The sequence below is a fragment of the Nycticebus coucang genome, chromosome 18, assembly GCF_027406575.1.
Source record: "Nycticebus coucang isolate mNycCou1 chromosome 18, mNycCou1.pri, whole genome shotgun sequence".
In the NCBI taxonomy this organism is placed as follows: domain Eukaryota; kingdom Metazoa; phylum Chordata; class Mammalia; order Primates; family Lorisidae; genus Nycticebus; species Nycticebus coucang.
In genome coordinates, this window is record NC_069797.1 from 2,025,183 (window position 1) to 2,035,238 (window position 10,056).

The window sequence follows — 10,056 nt, forward strand, 5'->3', positions numbered from 1 at the left end:
CCAGCACCATTTGTTAAATAGTGACTCTTCCCCACTGAATGTTTTTAATTGGTTTGTCAAAGATTAAATAATGGTAAGTAGCTGGGTTCATCTCTTGGTTCTCTATTCTGTTGCATACATCTCCCTCTCTGTTTTTGTGCCAGTACCATGCTGTTTTGATCACTGTCGATTTATAGTATAGTCTGAGGTCTGGTAGCATGATTCCTCCTGCTTTGTTTTTATTTCTGAGTAACTTCTTGGCTATTCAAGGTTTTTTCGGGTTCCATATAAAATGAAATATTATTTTTTCAAGGTCTTTAAGGTATGACAGTGGAGCTTTAATAGGGATTGCATTAAAATTGTATATTGCTTTGGGTAGTAGGGACATTTATCAGCGTTGATTCTTCCCAGCCATGAGCATAGTATGTTTTTCCATTTGTTAACATTTTCAGCTATTTCTTTTCTTAGAGTTTCATAGTTCTCTTTATAGAGATCTTTCACGTCCTTTGTTAGATAAACTCCCAAATATTTCATCTTCTTTGGCGCTACTGTGAGAGGAATAGAGTCCTTAAATGTTTTTTCAGCTTGACTGTTGTTGGTATACATAAAATCTACCGATTTATGAATGTTGATTTGGTAACTGCTGTATTCCTTGATCACTTCTAAGAGTTTTGTAGTAGAATCCCTGGGGTTTTCCAGATATACAAGCATATCATCTGTGAAGAGCAAAAGTTTGATCTCTTCTGACCCTATATGGATACCCTTGATCACCTTTTCTTCCCCAATTGCCATGGCTAAAACTTACATCACAATGTTAAAGACCAGTGGAGACAATAGGCAGCATTGCCTTAATTCCTGATCTTAGTGGAAATGATTTCAATTTTAACTCCATTCAATACGATATTGGCTGTGGGTTTGCTGTTGATGGCTTCTATCAGTGTAAGAAATGTCCCTTCTATACCAATTTTCTTAAGTGTTCTGATCATGAAGGGATGCTGAATATTATCAAAAGCTTTTTCTGCATTAATTGAGAGAATCATATGGTCTTTGTTTTGAAATTTGTTTATATGCTGAATTACATTTATAGATTTACATATATTGAACCAGCCTTGAGACCCAGGGATAAAACCAACTTAGTCATGATGTATAATTTGTTCCATGTGTTGCTGGATTCTGTTTGTTAAGTTCTTGTTGAATATTTTTGCATCCATATTCATTAGTGATATTGGTCTATAATTTTCTTTTCTTTTTGGGTCTTTTCCTGGTTTGGGGATCAGGGTGATGTTTGCTTCATAGAACGTGTTGGGTTGTCTTCCTTCTTTTTCTATATTTTGGAGCAGGTTGAGTAATATAGGTACTAGTTCCTCTTTAAAGGTTTGGCAGAATTCTGACGTGAGGCCATCTGGTCCCAGGCTTTTCTTTTTAGGGAGATTTTGTATGGTTGATGCTATTTCAGAACTTGATATAGGCCTGTTCAACATTTCCACTTGATTCTGGCTAAGTCTTGGAAGGTGATGTGCTTCCAAGTATTGGTCAATTTACTTCAGATTTTCATATATCTGAGAATAAAGTTTCATATATCTGAGAATAAAAGTGTAATATTCATTAAGGATTTTTTGAATTTCTGAGGAGTCTGTTGTTATTTCGTCTTTGTCATTTCTGATTGATGATATTAGAGATTTTACTCTTTTTTTCCTGGTTAGGTTAGCCAAATTTATCTATTTTATTGACCTTTTCAGAAAACCAACGTTTTGATTTATTGATCTGTTGTATAATTCTTTTGTTTTCAATTTCATTTAATTCTTCTCTAATTTTCGTTATTTCTTTTCTTCTACTGGGTTTGTGGTTGGAATTTTCTTCCTTTTCCAGTTGCTTGAGATGTCCCATTAAGTTGTTAACTTCCTCTCTTTCCATTCTCTTGAGGAAGGCTTGCAGTGCTATAAAGCAAATCTTTTTCTAAAAGGAAGTTATGATGGTTAGAAGGGAAGGTGGGCAACTGGTTGCCAAAAATTGCATGGACAGTGTGAAGAGTGCAAATAGTGAAGATGGGGTCTTAGAAGGAATCTTCTATCCCCAACTGGGTCATGAGAAATGATGATAAAGATCAATCTCATCATTATGGCCTTCAAAATCTGCCTTAATAACTAACTCTGTAAATCCCATGCTAAGCTAACTTTCTTAGCCGAAGGGTCTGTGTGTCCATAATTCTTATCTATGTATTTTGGCAGAATATGTGATTTTGTGTGTTTGGCAAGTGAAAGAGAACCAGCTTTAATTTCTGGAGATTAAAGGCTCTCTGATTAGAGACAGTGTTGCTGATTATCTAGAAGTCCAGAGTGTAGGGACTCCCACCGTTCAGATGTTACCCTTGTCTTGGAGACCTTGAGTAAGACTAAAAATGACTCCAGCCTCTTTTTTTTTTTTTTTTTTTTAAGATGAGGCTACAGAGAGACAGGAAAGCATGTCAGCATCATACAGGGAGCTCATGACACACATGTGGATGTTGGAGCTATAGAGAGGGTTCAGCACGGCTGTTTCTTCTCTGAGCTTCAGACACAGGGTGGGGGAAACTCAGACGTCAGCACTTACCTTTGATGTCACTGTTCCCCACTGGCTCAGATTCTCCTTTGGAGAGTTTCAAATCAGATATTTTAGAACTGTATTTATGAACAGGTCAAAATCAGCAGTCTGACCCCTGTTAAAAGAATTGTGTATAATTGGGATTTTTTAAAAAATCAGGTTGAGAGAAGGCAGATGGTCTTAACTCTGATCCTTGGGATTCCCATCTCTATGAGGTAACTGGGGGTCCTGACAGGGGCATCTCGGCTGCTGTCCTGGCTCTCTCGGGTCAGGAGCAACATTTTGTTTAACAAACTCTTTCTATTCCTTCCAGAACGTCAAGTTTCTCAAAGACAGCTTAATTGAGTATGATTGCCCAGATTAGTCCAATGGTGTTCTGGGAAAATGTGTGACCCCATTCACCCACGACAGCTGGAGGATTAGATCTGAAGCTGGATGAATCTGGGTAGAGAAAAAACAATCAGTTTCTAGGCACTACTGGGCAACAAGAAGGTTTTCAATGCTCAGCCAAAAGTTGCTTGGTTACGAGATCTGACAGAACTAGTGGTATGGACAGCTTCCGATGACACAGCAAAACATTTGAAGAGTGACTCTTCAAAGTGCATGAGAATTTCAGGAGAAAAAAAATTGTCAGTGGGAATTGTTCTGGGTGGCAATGACATACTAAGGTGTCATTAATCCGAATAAATACGCACACAAAATGGAGCGGGTTCTCCATAGTGCAAAATGCTTGTGTATTTTATTGCTGGAGTATATTTCCCATTGGGTAAGAAGCTGGATTATGGTAACAATTTCTATGTTAGGGTAGAAATCACGTGATACTTTATAACTGGCAGTTACAAACACATAGCAAACATCATTCTTATCTGCCATAGCAATGGTGCAGGCTGCCTTAATTAAACATGTTGGAAAAGCCATGCTTGGTGGCATCCATGGCTCAGTGGGTAGAACGCCAGCCACCTGCACTGAGGCCGGCAGGTTCAATCCCAGCCCAGGCCAGCTAAAGCAGCAATGACAATAGCAACAACAACAACAACAACAAATAGCCAAGCGTTGTGGTGGGAACCTGTAGTCCCAGCTACTCAGGAGGCCAAGGCAAGAGAATTAATTAAGCCCAGGAGTTTGAGGTTGCTGTGAGCTGTGACGCCACAGCACTCTACCTAGGGTGACAGCTTGAGACTCTCTGTCTCAAAAAAATAAAAATAAATAAATAAATAAATAAATAAAAATAAAAAGATAAAGAAAAGCCATGCTTAAGAAGTAAAACCAAATAAGAATTGCAAATGCTTGACTCCCCCTGTTGCCAATACGAAAGCATAGTGGAAACACCAGAATTTCCGTAAAGCAGGGGCTCGAGGATGGCAGTGTGGTAGATTAAAGGGTGGGTTGAAGCTGCTTTTGCATATGGTTGAGAAAGTATCTTTATCAAAGAATAGACGGAAATTAAAAGAATGGTAAACTAACTCTCCTAAGCCACCTTTACAGCTGCCCCCATCAAGGTTTGTCGTGTGTGTGTTTAGGTCGTGTGTGTGTGTGTGATTGCATCTGTATGTTGTGGCTGTGACAGGACATGTGTGGCCCACGGATGGAGAGGTGGGAAGCAGCAGGAGTGTTTAAAGTGTTCCTTACAGTGTCTAACCCTAACCATAGATGGCCTAAGGTGTCTTTACTGAAATGCTACAAAGTCTGCATGGGAACATGTGGAGGCATTCTGAGTGTATAAAAAGAATATCGTTCTTATCTCTCAAGCATGCCATCCTCCGATCCCACCCACACTCCACCCAGCACCTAACAGGTGGCAGCAGGGCCTGCAGTGTTGTCCCTGTGTGTGTCTTTCATGCACCACACAGCTGCTCTGATCCATCACTGCGGAGTCTGCGACAGCCCGAGGCTGCCGTGGTTCTGCTGCGGCGAGTTCCTGTTCTCACTCTCCACTGAGTCTGGGCTCCTCCTTGTCTGTCTGACATGAAAGAACACTGTCCTCCTCCTCCTCTAGATTTCTGGAATTCCGTAGTCCTAGCACAAACAGATTTATCCCCTTCTCGTGGCAGTTTCTGGATCTTCCTTCCCTGCCACTTTTCCTCCAGGTGCTAAGCCATTTCTTCCCTTTGGCTCAGGTATGTCACAACATATGTATCGCCAGTGATGCACTGGTGTGGCTTGAGATTTCTCTTATGTCGTGCTCTACAAAATGATAGAAACTCATTATGAGGGTGGCAACCCGTGGCTCAGCGGGTAGGGCATCGGCCACACATACCGAGGTTGGCGGGTTAGAACTCAGCCCGGGCCCACTAAACAACAATGAAAACTGCAACAAAAAATAGCCAGGTGCCCCCGCTACTCAGGAGGCTGAGGTGAGAGAATCACTTAAACCCAAGAGTTAGAGGTTGCTATGAGCTGTGACGCTGCAGCACTGTACCAAGGGTGACATAGTGAGTCTCTGTCTCAGAAAAAAAAAAGAAACTGGTTATAAATCCTATGGAATCCTCTTACCCTGTGGTTGCCCCTACCTGGTGATGGCAGACCACTTGACCCTGCCATGGGGTTTTGTGATTGCTATTTGCTTTTTTTTTTCTCACTATAAGACTAGGATAGCACGGTCTAGAAAATTTAGAAAGTATCAAAAAAAGCACAAATGAGAAGAAATAAAAAAAATTTCACCTCCCAGATTGTTTCCATTCCAGAGGCAATTCATATCAATGCATGGGCAATTTCCTTCCCTACACTTTTTCATGCATTTGGGATCATCCTGTATATATGATTTTTTCAAATTCCTTTTTAAAATTTTGGTTAATTGGAAAGGCAAAACCTAGAATGGATGAACTTTTTTTTTTTTTTCCTTTTTGAGTCTCAAGTAGAATGTGTGAGAGAGATGCCGTTGGCTAATGTGTTTCGTAAAAATTTAGTCCTGCCCCCATAAGCTTCTTTATTACAGAGCAACATCACAAGGGGCATCTGCAAAGCTGTGAGAAATATGGAGAAAAAAATTAGAGCTCCATTTATTTATACAATTTGATTTCATTTCCTTTATTCGGAGGAAAAAAAGTTTATCTGTAATGGTGACTTGAGCCTGGAAGATGTGAAATAATGAAGCAGAAGTGATGGGGAAACAAATTAATCTTGTACAGAGAGAAAGGAAGTGGATTTTTGCTTGTGACTGTTACAAACAAATCAAAGGGGGCTGTCTAATTGGAGCCCGTGAGCAGAGCATTTCTTCCAGGAAGCCTCTGGAGAGAAGACGTTGGCATCTGACAAAATTTCACTATCAATAGATTGCCTTGATGTAGCCAAATCATGGAACATTTTCAAGCATCCTAGGTTTAAGCAGGGTAGAAGAAAACCACTCTATTTAAATGGAAGAAAGAGTCTGAACAATAGCTAGCCTTGGTCAGCAGGATGGTTTAAATTCCACTCCAAGGAAATTTCTCCTGCACGTGTCTGAAGAATGCATTACAGTTGTGAAATTTCTAGTTTCTGTCTGATCTCCATGGTAGATTTTTCAGCTGGTTCCATCTATGGACAGCTATGAAATGTTTCCCTTCACATTACCACCACCCCTACAGTGGAGGTAACTGTAGGTATGGAATAAACCTAGTTTTATTCATAGGAGTTTGGAGTGTCGTGGGTTGTTGAGTATCAGGGTGTTTCTTATAGAAGATAAATCAGAGAGGAGATGGACAGTTATCTTGCTGGACAATCTCTGGGTTGCTGGTTGAGTAATGACATCTGTGTGCTGCCCTGGTGCTGCCCACATGTGCTGCTTGATCACTGGAGGCTGCAGGCCCTGTCCCCTGTGTGTGGCTCCTTCACTTCTCTCTTTTCTCAGCACATGGCTTCTTTTATCCTGTCTGCAGGGACCTTTCTCTCAGGGAGTGATGGCGTGCCACATTAGTGGTCCGGTGTTTGTAATCCGGGTTTTATTGTTGGGTGGGTAGCTTTGCTCTCCAGCCTAAAGGTCATGACAAGGCCTCAGGAATTTTGTAAGTATGGCTGGAAGGAAGGAGGAGCCCATCAATTAGTATTCAAAATACTGTTTCTGTTATTCTTTGTTGTCTGGAGAAAGTCAGAGAAGTCAAGATAAGGAATTCGGGATTCTAGGCAAAGTGTTTTGGTGGAGTGAGATGAGCCCGACCTCCTCTGTGATGTGTAGACCCTGTACAGCCTGATCAGTCTGTGCTGCTGCGCTGTGCTCTCAGCTGCTAACGAGCCACCGCCGCCCAGATGGCAAGCAATGCTCACACTCCACACATCAAGTCTGACATGTTTATAAGTACAATCGCCATCCTCCCTTCCCTGAAACCCACTCCCAAACCTCCTCTGCTCTGACTTGGCTAATGAGTCACAGTTTTCCCAGCCACATCTGGAGGCCACCCTTGCCTTCTTACTCACACTGGAGTTTTCTCAATTCTGTCTCAGAAATAACTCTGACATTCCCCCCACCGCCACCCCAATCTGCTGCTCTGGCTTCATTGTAGATCCGCTTTCCTTCTCTTCCCTGGAGCTCTGCAGCACCTCCCTCAGTGATCTCCCTGTAACCTACCCTCTGAACTCCTGCTAGAGCCCTTTTTGGAAGTTGCTGGAACCTGTCCATGGACTGTGAGGAGAGTCCAGTGCACAGGGTGTTCACGGTTCCTCACACTGTGGTCTCTGCTTGCCCCTCCACCCTCCTGCCTCATTTCCAGCTTTTCTTCCTGCCGTGACCCTTGTGCCATTCTCCCGAGCAAAGCTTCCCCTTCCTGTGCTGCTCATCTGTGCCAGCTCCTTCCTGCCCGTGCTGGCTCCTTTGTTCCCGCTGCTCTGTTTTCTTCCCCTCGTCCCATGAGATCAATCTATACTGATTGTACACTGATCTCTCAAGCAGCTTCTCCTCTGTGACATTTCCTGGGTCTTGGCATAGCAGTAGGAACTAACTTGTGTTTGCACTCTGGTTTTAAACACTTCTCTCTAATCATCTGGGCACATGTCTGGCCCAACTGGGTGCTCCCTTCCAGCACAAGCCTGGTCCTGCTCAAGAAAAGACAAATGACTGAATCATGCTAAGATGACTTTTCTGGTCCTGAACTGAACCCCTAAGATGAAACATAAGTTCTGTGTTACGGAGTAACACACAAAAGTCAAAATTCTAATTGATGTCCATCGAAAACTCAGAATGAGTACTTTTTATTTTTACAGCACATTCGGCTTTTTACATTATTAAAAAAAAAAAAAAATAAGTGGCTTTTTTTATTCCTTGTCCTGCCACTATTTCTTAAAGTTTTTAAACATTACCCCATGGGAGCAGAGTGGGATAATTTTAAACACTTTATGCAGAAATTTCATAGTCAATTTTGGGGAAGAGGGTGAGCGACTAAATACATTCTTTAGAGTGTATTTAAAGCGTATTTCTTTTTTTTTAATTAAATCATAACTATACATTGATATGATCATGGGGCATCATACACTCTCTTCATAGAGTGACTTAATGAAAACATCTGTCTCAAGTCATGGTTTCTGACTTTTCTCTTCCAAATCTAACTGCTTGGAATGCCAGGCTCTTTCTTGTGTCAAGAAAATATAAGGAACTAACCATGAGGAGGCTCTCAGGGCTCCTGTGAGCAATGGTGTTGGAGAGAATCTGGCTGCACTGTCTGAACTCCACCCTGACTGGAGCTGTGTTCTCCAGAGGGTCTTTATTGGCCTCTCTGCCACCATTATGTAGTGATTCCCGGCCCCACCGAGAAGACTCTCACTTTACAGGCAGCAAACACTCAACCTGATAAGAAAATCCTATGAATCCTGACCATTTCTTTGAAATGGCTAGGACAGATGTTGTCACCTGACCATCCAAATGAGGACATTGGATTATACATCTGGTTGCTTTCCTTGCTGCGTGGTCCTGACTCTCAGTGCTGTTGGACCAGCCTCTCTTTTTTCTTATGTACTGAGACTATATCCATCGTATCACACATATATTATTAACATATGTTATTATTAAATTAATGAATATTAGAGAAGTCCTCTGAGGTATGTGATAGTCCTAAGGACTCTTAAAGAATGAATTTTTTTTTCGATGACCCATTTTCTTTCCAATTTTTTGATAACTTTTGTGGTTGAACATCATATACATATATGTAAAGTATTTTTTTTTATTAAATCATAGCTGTGTACATTGATATGATCATGCGGCATCAATCACTAGCTACAGAGACCGTTTGACACACTTTTATCACACTGGTTAAAGTAGCCTTCCTGGCATTCTCTGACTTACTGTGCCAAGACACTTACATTCCACATTTACCAAGTTTCACATATACCCTTGTAAGATACACTGCTGGTGTAATCCCACCAATCCCCTTCCCTCTACCCACCTCCCCCTCCCTCCCCTCCCTTTCCACCTTCCCACCTTCCCCCTATTCTTAGGTTGTAACTGGGTTATAGCTTTCATGCAAAAACACTAAATTAGTTTCATAGTAGGGCTGAGTACATTGGGGACTTTTTTTTTTCTTTTTTTGTAGAGACAGAGTCTCACTTTATGGCCCTGGGTAGAGTGCCATGGCCTCACACAGCTCACAGCAACCTCCAACTCCTGGGCTTAAGCGATTCTCTTGCCTCAGCCTCCCAAGTAGCTGGGACTACAGGCTCCTGCCACAACACCCGGCTATTTTTTTGTTGCAGTTTGGCCGGGGCTGGGTTTGAACCCGCCACCCTGGGTATATGGGGCCGGCGCCTTACCGACTGAGCCACAGGCGCCGCCTCCATTGGAGACTTTTTCTTCCATTCTTGAGATACTTTACTAAGAAGAATATGTTCCATCTCCATCCATGTAAACATGAAAGAGGTAAAGTCTCCATCTTTATTTAAGGCTGCATAATATTTCATGGTGTACATATACCACAATTTATTAATCCATTCGTTGATTGATGGGCACTTGGGCTTTTTACATGACTTAGCAATTATGAATAGGGCTGCAATAAACATTCTGGTACAAATATCTTTCTTACGATGTGATTTTTGGTGTACTGGATATATGCCCAGTAGAGGGATTACAGGATTGAATGGTAGATCTATTTTTAGATCTCTAAGTGCTCTCCATATATCTTTCCAAAAGGAATGTATTAATTTGCATTCCCACCAGCAGTGCAAAAGTGTTCCCTTTTCCCCACATCCGCGCCAACATCTCTGGTCTTGGGATTTTGTGATATAGGCCAGTCTCACTGGAGTTAGATAATATCTCAAAGTAGTTTTGATTTGTATTTGTCTGATGATTAAAGATGGTGAGCATTTTTTCATACGTCTAAAGGCCACGTGCCTGTCTTCTTCAGAGAAGTTTCCCTTCAAATCCCTTGCCCAACCTGCAATGGGATCCCTTGTTCTTCTCTTGCTAACGCGTTTGAGTTCTCTGTGGACTCTGGTTATTAAACCTTTGTCGGAGACATAACCTGCAAATATCTTCTCCCATTCTGAGGGCTGTTTGCTTGCTTTACTTACTTCTTGGCTGTGCAGAAGGTTTTTAGTTTA